Genomic DNA, 14,233 nt, shown 5'->3' on the forward strand with positions numbered 1-14,233 from the left:
AAGAATCAAGTGCTGGTGATAGAGTGATGAATGGAGAATCTACAAAGAGACTAATAGTCCAAAAGTTTGTGATGTCCTTGTTTCACAAGAAGATTGCTTACAATTAGATCCAGAGACTCTACAAATGAAGAAAACAAAGTGACTTTTTAAGTGACTTGCCCAGGGTCCTACAGCTAGTAAGTGACTGACCCCAAATTTAAATTTAGGAAGATAATGGATCTTCTGGACTCCAGACCCAGCACTGTATACATTGTACCACTTAGCTGCCCTTATCTTGATACCTGCCACCCAGTAGGTACTTAATAAATGTTATTGAATTAAATTAACATGAGACCATAATTCTACTATTTCATGGTAGCACAGTGATTGGAGGTAGAAGGGCACAGTGCAGAGTTGCCCTAATCCCAGCCTTCTTCAGAAACTTAAAGTCATGTATTCAGACAACTGTTCAAAGGACATTGGATGTTATATTGCGGAGTGCAGCAGACCTGTCATTCTTCTGAGGGAACTGACTTCTGGTATTTTTGACTCTGACTTGGCCTTTTTATATGGTCCCAGCCTAAATTCTGCCTATTTACTTCAGCCTTCCTACCGGGCATTGCCATTTCCTGACCTCTCCTTCAGCTGCTTCTTTGTCTTAACAGCTCTTCTGATTTTGACTAGGGGCCTCATGCTTCTGACCTTCCTTTTAATTTGACACCTCAGTAGGGATCTCTGGCTGCTCATCATTAACTCTCTGTGGCTACCACCTAATAAAAGAAACAGACGTGGGAGGTATGCTGTGCCCCCTTCCTGGATCCTTCAGACTGGTAACAATCAACATCTGTATCTGGAAAGGGTGCTTATTTTTGTTTGTTTTTGTTACAGGTAGTGAATTTATTTTACTCTATCCTATTCCCTCTTTTACTCTCTCTTTAAGGTAATAGGCTGAGGTTAATGGTGTATTTAGTGGGTACAGAACAGAACAAGTTAACTGACTCATGTTGGCAGGTGAATTTGTAATAGATTATTAACATTTGCTCTGAGTTAAACAGTAGTTGCCAAAGATCCCATCTTCATTCATAATAACTAGCATTAATATAACACTACAAATCTCTCATTTCTTCCTCACAATTGTAGGAGGTAGATGCTATTATTATCTCCATTTTACAGAGAAGGAAACTGAGGCACGCAGAGAAAAGGACACAAGCAATTATTAAGCACCTTTTATGTGCCAGGTACTTTGTTAAGCACTTTAAAAATACCAACTCTTTTGATATTCCCAATAACCATGGAAGGTAGATGCTATTATTATTCATATTTTACAGATGAAGAAACTAAGGCAGACCAAAGTTAAAGGAAGTCACTTAATCCAGGATCACATAGCGGATCAGTTTCTGAGACCCACTTTGAATAAGGTCTTCCTGATTCCCAAGTCCAGCATCCTATCTGATGTACCACCTAGCCAACATATTTTTTCATTCATTCAATAAACATTCAACACAGTATGAAAAGGTACATACAATTTGTACTGGCAACAGTGGAAAGAATATTCCTCTATCAAACCAACCCCAACCCTCTTGTTCTGGGAACTATAAGCAAATCGGTACTCACACAGCTTCTGGAATGTTGATCAATCCCCCCAAAGCTTTTTCACTATCCCTGTGACTCACTCACTAGACTAAAACATCATTTCCTCCTCACTACCAATTTATGTAATCTCTCCCTATTAGAATGTAAACTCTTGGAGTGTAGGAACTTAGTTTAAGGTTTTTATTTCCAGTCTCAGATCAATAGTAAATACTCACTACTCACTTTTCATTTATTCATTCTTCCATCCATCCATTCATTAATGAGACTAGTTCTTAGATTATGAATATCCAATCCATCACTAGTCTATACTCAAAGCCTTTCCACTGTAAAAGAGAGAATCTGCAATGCATGCAAAGGACATCATCTGTCAATCAAAAGGTGACATTCCATTTGGAATGTTCCCAGGAAAAACAATTGGAAGCTAACCCCACAGCTGAACTGAACTGGACTCTCTTGGCTTCTGAGAGAGGAGGGAAGGAGAAGTTTTTGTGTGGCTGAGGGTGGTGGCTGAACCGGAAGAACTAATTGTATATCTGAGATTTGAGTTTGAAGAAGAAAGAAGAAAACAATTGTCCTCATAGTTTTCTGACTGTCTCTGATAGTGAGTGATTGCCATACTCCCAATACCTTCCTAACTCTGTAGAGACTAGGGAATACCCCTCCCTCTTACCTCATTCTCTATCCTTGTCCTGATTTTTCCTACCCTCCTCCCTCAATATCTCCTGGTTTCCACCCTCTCCCTCCTGCCTCCCTTCCCCTCCCCCCTCTTAGTCAGTCACCTTCTAAGTAACTCAAGGTGAACTATGAGGCTTAGAGAAGATACTCTTTTTTCTCTTTTCTCAAGAAAGGAGGTTTATTGGGGAAGACAGGACAAGGATAGAGGATGAGGTAAGAGGGATGGGAGGTTTTCCCTAGTATCTACAAAGAGTTAAGAGGGTATTGGGAGTATGGCAATCACTCACTATCAGAGATAGTCAGAAAGCTATGAGGATGATTGTTTTCTTCTTTCTTCTTCTTCTTCAAATTCAAATCTCAGATATACAATTAGTTCTTCAGGTTCAGCCACCACCCTCAACCACACAAAAACTTCTCCTTCCCTCCTCTCTCAGAAGCCAAGAAAGTCCAGTTCAGTTCAGCTATGGGGTTAGCCTCCAACTGTCTTTTCCCAGGAGCACCTTTTGATTGACAGATGATATCCTTTGCATGCATTGCAGATTCTCTCTTTTATGCCACCTTATTAGGAATTATCAGAGCCTGTTCTTCCCAGGCATAGCCTTTTTTAGTCCAGGGTCTTCTCCTATCATAATGAGGCATTCAAGGACTACCTTAATGGAAGTATTCAACCAATAGAAGTCTTCTGTTTTTAACCCAAAAAATCCTTTAAAACATTTTAAATGATTTTCTTTCTATTTTCACCATTTCACTCTCCAAGTACCATTTCTCATAATGAAAATGTTGATAGAAAAAAAATCAATTAACTAGGCAAAGAAAGATGAGGTGCTTTGTTGGGCCCTGAACTTTCATGTCCATCGATTCTATTTGGTAAACCATGACCTAATGAATGACATTTCCTCTATCTATGCTCCTTCCTTCTTTTACCAGATTCTGACACTCAGAACTAAAGACTAAAGTCATTCACTCCATTTCGAGATATCCTTTAATGTGGGTGAAGCATTCCAAAGGGACTGACACATTGTCCCCAAAGCATTTTCTTGGTTGTTCTTAATAAGGTCTTTTATCCTCTTTTTCCTACTCCAGCAACATTTTCTATTGAGGGCTTAAGGCTTTATCTCTGTCCCTTGATTGAATTTTAAAATCATTTTCTTTGTGGTCTCATTCAGGAGATTAATTTATATTCATATGGCTTGGTCCCCTGGGCTAAGAGTCCTGGTACAATAAAAAGTAAGATGAATTCACATTAGAAATCCAGCTTATAGCCCCAGGTCTGACTTTCACTGGGTTTGGGAGCATGAAGAAGTCACTCAATTGCATTTATGCCTCAGTTTCCTTGTTTATAAAAATAGTTTAATAATATTGTAATGATATTTATTTCATTATAAAAAAAGGGATTTTATAAACTTCTAAATGTTATATAAATGAGGCATCCTTTTCTTCTTATTATTATTTAATGATTTATATTGGTAAATTGCATAATAATAACAATAATGATAATGAAAGGCAGTTCTGTCCCATAGGTATCTTGGCTATGTGACCATAAACAAGTTTCTTTGCCTCTCCCTGGCCCCAGGCAACTGTCTAAGATTATAAATTACAGTAAATCCCAGTGCCCAACAATGAGAATATTCTCCCTACATTGATGAAATCATGAGTCCAGACCAAAAGAGAAAAGTACTACAAAATGTGAAATATTAATGTATTATTATTGTCATTGTTATTTAGTCATTTCAGTTGTGTCTGAATCTGTGACCTCATTTGGGGTTTTCTTGGCAAAGATATTGGAACAGGTTTCCATATCCTTTTCCAGTTCATTTTACAGATGAGGAAACAGAGGCATAGTTAAATGGCTTGTCCAGTAATTATCTGAGACCAGATTTGAACTTAGATCCTCCTGACTCCAGGCCTGGTACTCTATCCACCTTACCACTGCATTACTCCATACTATTATTGCTATTCTTAATGATAATAACATGCTATATTAGTAGTTATTAATTATATAACATAATAATAATTGTTGTACTTACAATGTTTTATTACATAAAATGGCATTATTATTAAATAGGATAATGTAGTGTCTGGAAAACTGCCCTCAAAGTCAGGAAGCTCTAATTCAAATCCCTAAAATTTGTTGGTTCTGGGCCCTTTGAAAGATGTTTAATCCCTGGGAAACTCTTTCAGACCAATAAGTTGCAGAAATGGTTCCAAAAAGCATTGAAATGGGATTATAACCAATAAAATTGCATGTTCAGTTCATATTATTATTATTATTATTTTATGATTTTATTTTGCTGCAGTAAATAATTCTGTTATGAGAGTCACCATGGAAGAGTTTGTAGAAAATTGAGTTGAGGATGAAGGAGACCTGGGTTCAAGTTCTACCTTTGACATATACAAGCTTAGGTGGCATTGGGCTATTCCTCTAATTTCTCAGCACTTTGGAAAATCCCTAAGACTGTAAGTTGCAAAGTACACATTGAGCTATATTGTAGAAAGTATTTCCTTGATTGTTTCCTATGTGAATTATAACATAGGTCCAAATCTTCTCCCACTCGCTCTGATCATAATAATAAATAATAACCTCAGAAAGATGCGTTAGCTCCAGAGGATGGATCCTAAAGAACATGTTCCTGTCCATTTAGGTGCTCCTCTCCTAAAATTCTTTTTTTTTTAAACTCTTACTTTCTGTCTTGGAATTCATATCAAGTATCAGTTCTAAGCCAAAAGAGCAGTAAGGGCTAGGCAGTTGGGGTTAAGTGACTTAGGGTCACACAGTTAGGAATTGTCTGAGACTAGATTTGAACCTATGTCCTCCTGCATCCAGTTCTGGTCCTCATCCACTGTGTTACCTAGCTCCACCTCTCCTAAGATTCTACGAGGCAATGTCATCACCAGGATGCCAAATTCCCTGCTAAAGTTGTTAATTTCTTCATTTTCAGCTAAGCTGCAGTGGTCATTCTGCTTCATCTGTTTAATTGACAGATGAGAGATGATCATATTTTGTTTGAGCTCCTAAAATAATGCTCAGCAGTCAGTGATTTTCCTTTCTGCCTTTGCAGATAACTTGAGACTACCACCCACAATGTCCCAAATGCCGCCATGCACAGATGCTCAGCAAATTGAGAACACCTCCATCTATGAAGAAGTAATTAGCTGGGATCTCATTGAAACTGAAACCACTTTTCTCAAATCTATTTCACCTTGAAACTGTGGTCTTGTCCTTGTTTGATAACCTATGGGAGAACAATTCTTCAAGTAAAAAAGTTTTTCCCTGGTGAAAGAACCCTGGGCTTAGGGTCAACAGATCTGGGTTCAAGTGGCTTTGCCACTTATAAACTCTGACTTTAGGCAAGTTATTTTTTAACTTCCTGGGTTTCAGTTTCCATCCAGTAAGAGGAGGGAGCTGGACTAGATGATGGCAAGGTCTGTTTTGGTTCCAACATCCTCTGATCATGAGGGACAATGTTTTCTTTAAGCACAATGGTTTCCATGTTGTCTCTGCCATTAGAATGCAATTTCCTTGAGGGAAGAAATTGTGTTTTTACCTTCCTTTGGGTTTAGTACAGTGCCTGGAATATAGGGAATACTTTAAAAATTCTTGATTGACTGACAAGTACCTAAACAAATAGGAAGTGCCATCAAAAGGATTTTAAAATAAGTTTTAAAATGAATTAATAATTAATACTTACATTAATAGAGTAGTTTAAGTCTGCAGATCAGGCAGTAGGTTATTGCAATAGATCAAACATGCCAGCAGGAGGCATTTTTGCTGGCTGTCTCCTATACCTGGAATTCTCTCCCTCTATAGCTGTCTGCCTCTTTGTTTGCCTGGTTTCCTTCAAGTCCTTGATAAAATCCAACTTTCCATGGGAAGTTTTTCCCAATCCCCCTTAATTCTAGAGCCTTCCCTCTGTTAATTATTTCCTATTTTCCCGTTACATAACTTGATTCATTCGTGTAGTATCTCCCCTGGAGGAATATGAGCTCTTTAAGAACAAGGATCATGGGCCAACTAAGTGGCACACTGTGAGTGCCAGGCTTGGAGTAGGAATGACTGGTTTTCAAATCTGACCTCAGATACTTCCTAGCTGAATGACCCTGGGCAAGTCACTTAACTCCAATTGCCTAGCCGTTGTCCTTCTCTCTTAGAGTTTTATTTTAACCCGAAGTAAGAATTTAAAAAGAAAAAAAGAGCAAGGACCAGGTTTTGACTTTCTTTGTATCCCCATCACTTTGCGCAGTATCTGGCATGGAGTAGGTGGTTAATAGATATTTATTTGCTGATTGAGCATAACAACAATGTGATATACTAGAAAGAATATTATATTTACAGTCAGAAGATCTGTGTTCCAAGCAATTCAATGTCTCTGAGACTTTGTTTCTTTATTCATAAGTAAGGGACTTGTCCTGGAAGACTTCTAAGGTTTCTTCTGTTTCTAAATCTATGATTCTGCCAACTCTCAAGTTAATGTCTATTATTATTATACAGATGAAAAAATGGGTAAAAAGGTCCAGAGTAAGGACAGCTGGAAGGTCCTAGATTCAAAAATGACTTCTGACACTTCTAGCTGGGTGACTAGCTAGACAAGTCTCTTACCCCTAAACTTCCTAGTTCTTACCACTCTTTTGCCTATTGGCTCTAAACCAGAAGATAAGGGTTTAAAAAAAAAAGTCACACAGTTACTGTAGACAAGTCATTTAATCTTATTTTCATCCATAAACTAGGAATGAATATTTGCAAAATGATTCCTAGTTTCACCTTCTTGACTCTAAGTCCTCAGTTTCCCCACAGGCATTTCTATGTAATCTAAGTTATTTCTTACTTACTGAATACTAATGCATAAAGTGTTACTTTCTCTTTACTGATTTTTTTTTTTTTGAAGTGGGATCTGAACCTGTGATTTCATTGTTGTCAGAACCTGTGGAGAAACTCCTTCTGCTTATGCAGATTAACCACTAATCTCTCAATTATAGCCTTAGATGACTGCCTGAGACCCTGAGTGTTTAAGTGTTCTGCTCTCAGTCACCCAATACAGATGGGAAAGAGGTAGGACCTGAACACAGGTCTCCCCAACAGCAAGACTAGCCCTCTATCCTGTACACTCTACAGTGTATTGTTGCCACAGGGAAAATATTAAACTGGTTGCCAGCCAATTTAAAGAGCCAATCAACTCCAAGCAAAGAGATTCTACCGCCTCAGTTAATATTAAGATTATAATGCTTGAAAATGCAGTTTTGGACAAGGGCAGAAAGCTGTCCTGACTTGTCTGCAGAAGGAACACCTTCTAGCTCTAATGAATGGCTCCAGACATGTGCAGATTAGGAATCTACAGTTGAGAGAGAGTCTCCCCTGGTAGTTTGAATGTCAAGAACAAAGAATGCTTGTTTGTTTGTTTGTTTGTTTGTTTGTTTGAATTGAAACTCTTTATTTTCCAGTTCCCAATTCTCTCCCTTCTAAGCTCCCTCCCCCTCCCACTGAGCGGGGCAAGAAATAAAATACCCATTATACAGATGAAGTCATTCAAAACATAAAATGGTTTCAACAGGAATTATTTGATGTCTCCTTAGCTTTCTGCCTTCCTTTGGCAAAACCAGGACCCCCAAACCTCCCCGCAAAGACACAGGTTCAGCAGGATCCACTTTTGGGGGTGGGGGTGGGGGGCAGTAGGACGCAGGGCAGGGTTTCTTTGTCCAATGTTTTGAACTTATCTCTAATAGAGCCGCAAACAGCTGGGGTGTGTCCTCCACATTGCCGGTTTCAAAATTTGCACTTAAATGAAAGTTATTGCTCCTTGGTTTCTGGTATGACTTTCTAGCATACATAGGAAGTGGCTTTCTCCTTTAACTGAATTCTTTTTTTTAAAGGGAGCACTTTTTTTTTTAAGGGGGTGCGTATTCTTCAAGCAGAGAAACGAGTCCGTAGTAAATATGGGCAGCTTCGTGCAGGTGGCCAAGCGCACGAGCTGTTAAAGGCAGCAAATCTCATTTCTCCTGGAACTTGGTTTTGAAGCCTTGGAGCAGCATTAAATTAGCTGCTGGCGAGTTCTTTATTAGCAGCGATGAAAAAATTATAGGGCATTTTTGTAGATTCACACGATCCGGAGAGAACTGGCCCGGCTGGTTTGGAGACACCGAATGCAAAGTGATGTGGTTTATCTGACATTTTGACAGTGAACCTCCTTCCCTCGCTCGCTCGCTAGCTCGCTCCCTCGATCTCTCGCTCACTCACGCTGGGAAGCTCTGGCTCCACAGGGTACAGGAACGTTCCTTGAGTTGCCAGCGAAGGGAATTTACCCCCTCTGCGACTTTTCCTGCTTTTGCTTCACTTCACGGTGGTTAACTGAGAGAAGGGTCGCCTGTTTCTTCTCCTGTGAGTCATTGGTTATCCCCGAGGCCAGCCTGGTGGTGGTGGGTTTTGTTTTGTTGCAAAGTAGTTGACCTCATTTGATAAGAATTATGCTGGGTGGCTTTTACGCCTTATGTGACATTCCAATTGAATAATTTGATGTTATAACTTCTCTAAAAGATGTTGGTACTGAGAGTGGGTAGCAAGTCTTTAGACTTAGAGTCATTTGGATGGGAGTTTACTGAGCATTTAATTGAAACTCCTTATTTTGCAGATAAGGAAACTGAGTCCTAGGAAGTTATATAACTTGCCAGTTCTCCAAAAGATGGTGGCACTAAGAGTAGATAGCAAGTCTTTCATACTTAGGATCATCTGGATGGGAGTTTACTGAGCATTTAATTGAAACTCCTTATTTTACAGATAAGGAAACTGAAGTTTATTTAACTTGCTGAAGGTTTCACACAGGCAACTCAACTACAAATCACACCAAATTCAGTTCTGGCCATTATGCCTCACTGCTTCTTCAAATCTCATCTTGTTTATTTACTCCTTACTCGTGGTTTCCAATTGGAGGACAAGGATGGGCAATAATTAAATAATTTTTCAAAGACTTTCAAGGGGCAGCTAGGTGGTCCAGTGCATAGAGTGCCAGGCCTGAAGTTAGGAGGACCCTGAATTCAAATCTGACCTTAGCCACTTTCTAGCTGTGTGACCCTGGGCAAGTCACTTAACTCCCATTGCCTAGTCCTTGCTTCTCTTCTGTCCTAGAATTGATATTGACAGAAGGTAAGGATTATTTAAAAAAAAAGAATAAGGTAGTGAGCTGACCCTCATAAAAGATATACATAGGAAGATGATTACCACAATATATGGAAGGCATCTTGGTATAATAGAAAGAGCACTGGGCCTGACTTGTATAAAAATTAAAATGAAATCTCACATAATAAAAATATTATATTTTAGGAGATATATTAATGATCATTAGAAATCAAGGAATAAAGAGGATACAAAATAAAGACCAGGTGCCCATGGCTGATCAACCCATTTAAAATCCCAGCTACCACTGCTACCAAACTCAATGCCATCATGCCAAAGAGAGAGGGGCAGGACTGCCCACTTAATATTTATCCCGTCTACAAGAAGTACATAATGACAAGAAGTCAGTGGGCTCCTGGGAAATGTAATTCTTTTTTAGGGTAACAGATTTTCAATTATACACTTGGAATGGGATTTTTTTTTTAAACCCTTACCTTCCATCTTAGAATCAATACTGTGTATTGGTTCTAAGGCAGAAGAGCCATAAGGGCTAGGCAATGGGGTTAAGGCAATGGGGTTAAGTGACTTGCCCAGGGTCACATAGCTAGGAAGTGTCTGAGGTCAGATTTGAACCCAGGACCTCCCATCTCTAGGCCTGGTTCTCAAACCACTTAGCCATCCAGCTGCCCCCCTGGAATAGGAATTTAAATGTTATTTGTGGTACTAGCTAATGAGATCTTGGTAAGTCATCTGCCTCTGCAGAGCACCAGGCATCTCATCTCTAAACTGGAAACACTAACACCTGCAGTCCCTACCTCTCTGCATTGTTATATGATTCAAATAAGATAATATATGAATGTTTTATAATTCTTCATTGCTGTGTGAAACAAAGCAATTGATATTAGAGGTGATTTTAGGAATGTTCCTCATTAGTTTGAGTTTGTTTTACATAGGCTCTGAGGTATGTCATATCTGATGCTGGACTGCACGGAGAGACAGAGCTTCCAGAAATAAGGAGGAATCCCCTTCATACCCTGCTCTTATCAGACCTCATCTCCAGTATTAGTTTCAGTTCTGGGCACCATCATTTTAGGACATTAATAAGCTGAAGATGTTAACATCCAGGAGAAACCAACCGGACCAATAATGAGCTTTGAGTTCATGTCTAGGATGCTTGAATGAAGGAACTGAGGATGTTTAGTCTGGAGAAAAAAGGCTCAGGGAAGACATGATAGCTATCTTCAAGTCTTTGAAGGGCTGTCATATGGAAGGAGGGTAATATTTGCTATATTTGGCCCCAGAGGGCAAAATTGGGAACAGTGGGTGAAAATTGCAGAGGCAATTTAAGCTTCCTAACAGCTAGAGCTGTCAAAAAGCAGAATGGGCTATGTCATGAGGTCGTCAAGCTTAGCCTAAGTTATCATAACTAAATACTTTCAAGACTTGGTTCAACTAAATGACTGATGAACTTTCTTTCAGCTTTCAAGTTCTAGGATTCTCTGCCTTCCAAGTGGGATTCTGTAATCCTATGATACTTCTTCCCCCTAGTATCTCCTCAGCACACTGGACGTGCCATCTAAGCATCCTACTGGTCCCAATGAACCACTTGAGTGTTTCTCATCCCATTATTTTTAGTTTTGTAATCATGTTTAGTAGTGCTAGTTTTAAAATGGGACACTAAATATGATACCCGATAGCATTTCCATGAGTCATGAAATGAGTGTGGTTTAGCCATGGATTTAAGAGAGGGTACAGGAGAGAAGGTTAACTTTTCTTGTCAAGCAGTTGTTTTACAAGGAAGGTATACATTGCAGCCTAGACACACCCCTCGTTGGGGAGTGCCCCTAATCATGCATTGTCTGAAAGAGTTCATTAATAAGTTGTCATGGGAGAGATACTTGGCAAGTTTCAGATGTCGGAACTGTGCTGTTCATGAGACTAGCCCCTGATGAGGAAGGGGTTATCAAAAGCAGAACAGAATAAACTTCAAATGTGAAATTATTCCTGAGCTTGGCCACTCTAGAAAAGGAGGAGGTAGGTGCTGGTGGGATAGCTTTCAGATTTTATTATGATTTGAACCTAGTTACAGTTTAGGAAACAAACTCTTCTCCCGAAACTGAAGATAGAGTAGGGAGGAGTCTGTCATTGGGGCTGATGCCAAGGGTGTAACCAGCTTGACATTGGCCCTTTGAGTGTGGGTAAGGGATCTGTAGAGGTTTTCCAAAGTGAACTAAGAGCTCTTCCTAGCTCTTACTGGATCAATTAAAAATATGAATGTGGGGGGCAGCTCATTGAATTGAGAGCCAGGTCTAGAGGTTCAAATCTGACCTCATATACTTTGTAGCTGTGTGAACCTGGGCAAGTCACTTAACCTGCATTGCCTAGCCCTTACCACTCTTCTGCTTGGAACCTATTCACAGTATTTATTCCAAGATGGAACATAAGGGTTAAAAAACAAACTGCCATTTGCTTTGGATACAGGTTATATTTGCATTTGTTTGTGTATTCATTGTGTCCTCTCTTACCAATCCCAGTTTACCTCTCCCCCCCAGGCCATAAATGTTCTATTTTTGTCTTTCTCGCTCCCCATTGGAGCTTAGTACTTTCTTTCTAAGAATATATATGTATGTGTGTGTGTATATATATATATATATATATATATATATATATATATATATATATATTGATTGTTTGCACTTTGTCTCCCTCCTTAGACTGTAAACTCCTTTAGGGCAGGGATTGCCTTTTGTCTTTATATTGTCAGTTTTTAGCACTAAACCTCTGCACATAGTAGGGGCCAATAAATACTTATTGACTGACTAAATCTATCAAAGATCTATTTGATCCAGTGTTAATTCCTGCAAGTAATTCAGTGCAGGGAGAGAAGGATAAGTATATAATTAAAAAAAAAAAACAACCCTTACCTTCCATCTTATTTATATTGATTCTAAGAATGATAAGGGCTAGGCAATGGTGGTCAAGTGACTTGCCCAGGGTCACACAGCTAGGAAGTAATCTAGAAGCAGATTTGAACTCAGGACCTCCCTTCTCTAGGTCTGGCTCTCAATCTACTGAGCTACCCAGCTGCCCCCTTAAGTATATAATTTGTTGTTGTTATTGTTCAATCATTGCAGTTGTTTCTGACTCTTCATGACCCCATTTGTGGTTTTCTTGGCAAAGATACTGGAGCAGTTTACCATTTCCTTCTCCAGCTTGGTGATTTTATAGATGAGGAAAAGGAGGGAGGCAGAATGAAGTGACTTTCCCAGGGTCATACAGCTCCTCTGAGGCTGATTTGAACTCAGATCAGGGAGTCTTCTTGATCCTAGACTCAGCACTTGATTCACTGTACAACCTAGCTGCCTGAGGACATGTAAAAAGGGGACAGCCAGCCCCACTTGGAAATATCTAAGAGGGAAGCCCCAGACTTCAAAGAAATTCTACTATCTCTAATAGATTTGAGCCCTTCTGCCTCCCCTTTACTGGTGAATCTGAAAGAGGCTCTGCCTGGGTTGATCCACCTAGTCCTAGACCCTAAGATATGTATGAAGCCATCCAATGGTTAGATTGTTTCTGTGCATCAGTTAGGGAACTAGCATTGATGAAGCTTCTCCTCTTTATCTGGATCTGTGCTAAGTGCTACAGCCTAAAAGAAAGGCAAAAGGCAGTCTTGCCTTATGGAGTTAACAACCCTCTCAATGGACAGCACTGACCTAACAACTTCTTTCCATAGGTCAGACAAAGACTGGGACCCAATGGTGGAAGTGAGGGGGGGTCACAGGTGTACACTTCTTTTTGAACCTTTCCTGTCCTCCTATAGAAATATGTATAGTATAATATAAACTTGTGAAATATATAAAAGTATAAACACATGTAATATATAAAAATATAATATAAACATGCAATATGTATCATATAAAGTGTACATGTTGTAATATATAAAGATATGTTATATATAAATATATAATATAAACATATGTAATATATATAAATATCCACTCTAGGATGATGATAATAGTAGCTAGCATTTATATAGCACCTTAAAGTCTACAAAAAATGTTTTACAAATGTTCTTATTTGATTCTTACAATCAGCCTGCAAGGTGGGTGCTTACTTTTGTGCATGTGTGTGTACATGCCTTGGGCCTTTCCACACCTGAAAATGCAGTTATTACTTTAGAAATGAAGAAATTGAGACACGTAGAAATGAAGTGATTTGTTCAGGTCATACAACTAGTAAATGTTTGCTTCCTGACCCCAGATCAAAGGCTCCATCCACTCTTCTAGCTAGCTGCTTCTAAACTGTGTGAATGAGTTTGCCTTTGTAGCTTTTATATTATCCAACAAACACTGTAGTTGGAGAATTTTAATGGAAGGCTTTGTCTCTGTTCCTTGAAATCTTGATCCTGACTAACTTAGTGATAGACAACATGATGCTACCCTTAGGAAGAACACACTAACATCTACATGAAGTCAGGAGACCTGGAATTGAATCTTGATTCAGTACTTATTAGCTATATAACCTTTGACAAGCCATTTATTTTTTGTGAGTCTTAGTTTATTCATCTGTAGAATGGGGATAATACTTATTCTATCTATCTTACAGCATTGTTATGAGAATAATTCTCTAACCTTAAAGAAAGTCAGAAATATTAGTTGCTCTTGTTGCTAAGATTAATCAGTGTAAATGTTCCGTCCTCTGGTAGACATCATAACCCACCCTTCCAGTTCTGTGAGATAGTTGTTGTGTGTGTGTATGTTTTTTTTTTTAATTTTTTACTTTCTCTCTGAGTAACAACTCTTAAGACAATCACAAAGGTTAGAAAAACAGGATGGTTAATTTAAGTGACTTGCCCAGAGTCACATAGCTAAAATGTGCCTGATA

At 39.0% G+C, this 14,233-nt stretch overlaps 1 protein-coding gene across 47 annotated transcripts in view; it reads left to right on the forward strand.

The window, feature by feature from the left end:
- The window catches only part of DLG2 (discs large MAGUK scaffold protein 2), a 2,177,398-nt gene that overhangs the window by 1,785,319 nt on the left and 377,846 nt on the right, over nucleotides 1–14,233 (forward strand). Inside the window, exon 1 of one of the 47 annotated variants that reach the window (XM_056825217.1) lies at nucleotides 7,956–8,617. The exons of 45 other annotated variants lie outside the window; for them this stretch is intronic. The gene's annotated coding sequence lies outside the window, so the exon portion shown is untranslated. Of the gene's footprint in view, nucleotides 1–7,955; nucleotides 8,618–14,233 lie in introns of those variants that run through there. One more of the 47 variants, XM_056825220.1, reaches the window with a different exon arrangement.

The sequence above is a fragment of the Monodelphis domestica genome, chromosome 4, assembly GCF_027887165.1.
Source record: "Monodelphis domestica isolate mMonDom1 chromosome 4, mMonDom1.pri, whole genome shotgun sequence".
NCBI lineage: Eukaryota > Metazoa > Chordata > Mammalia > Didelphimorphia > Didelphidae > Monodelphis > Monodelphis domestica.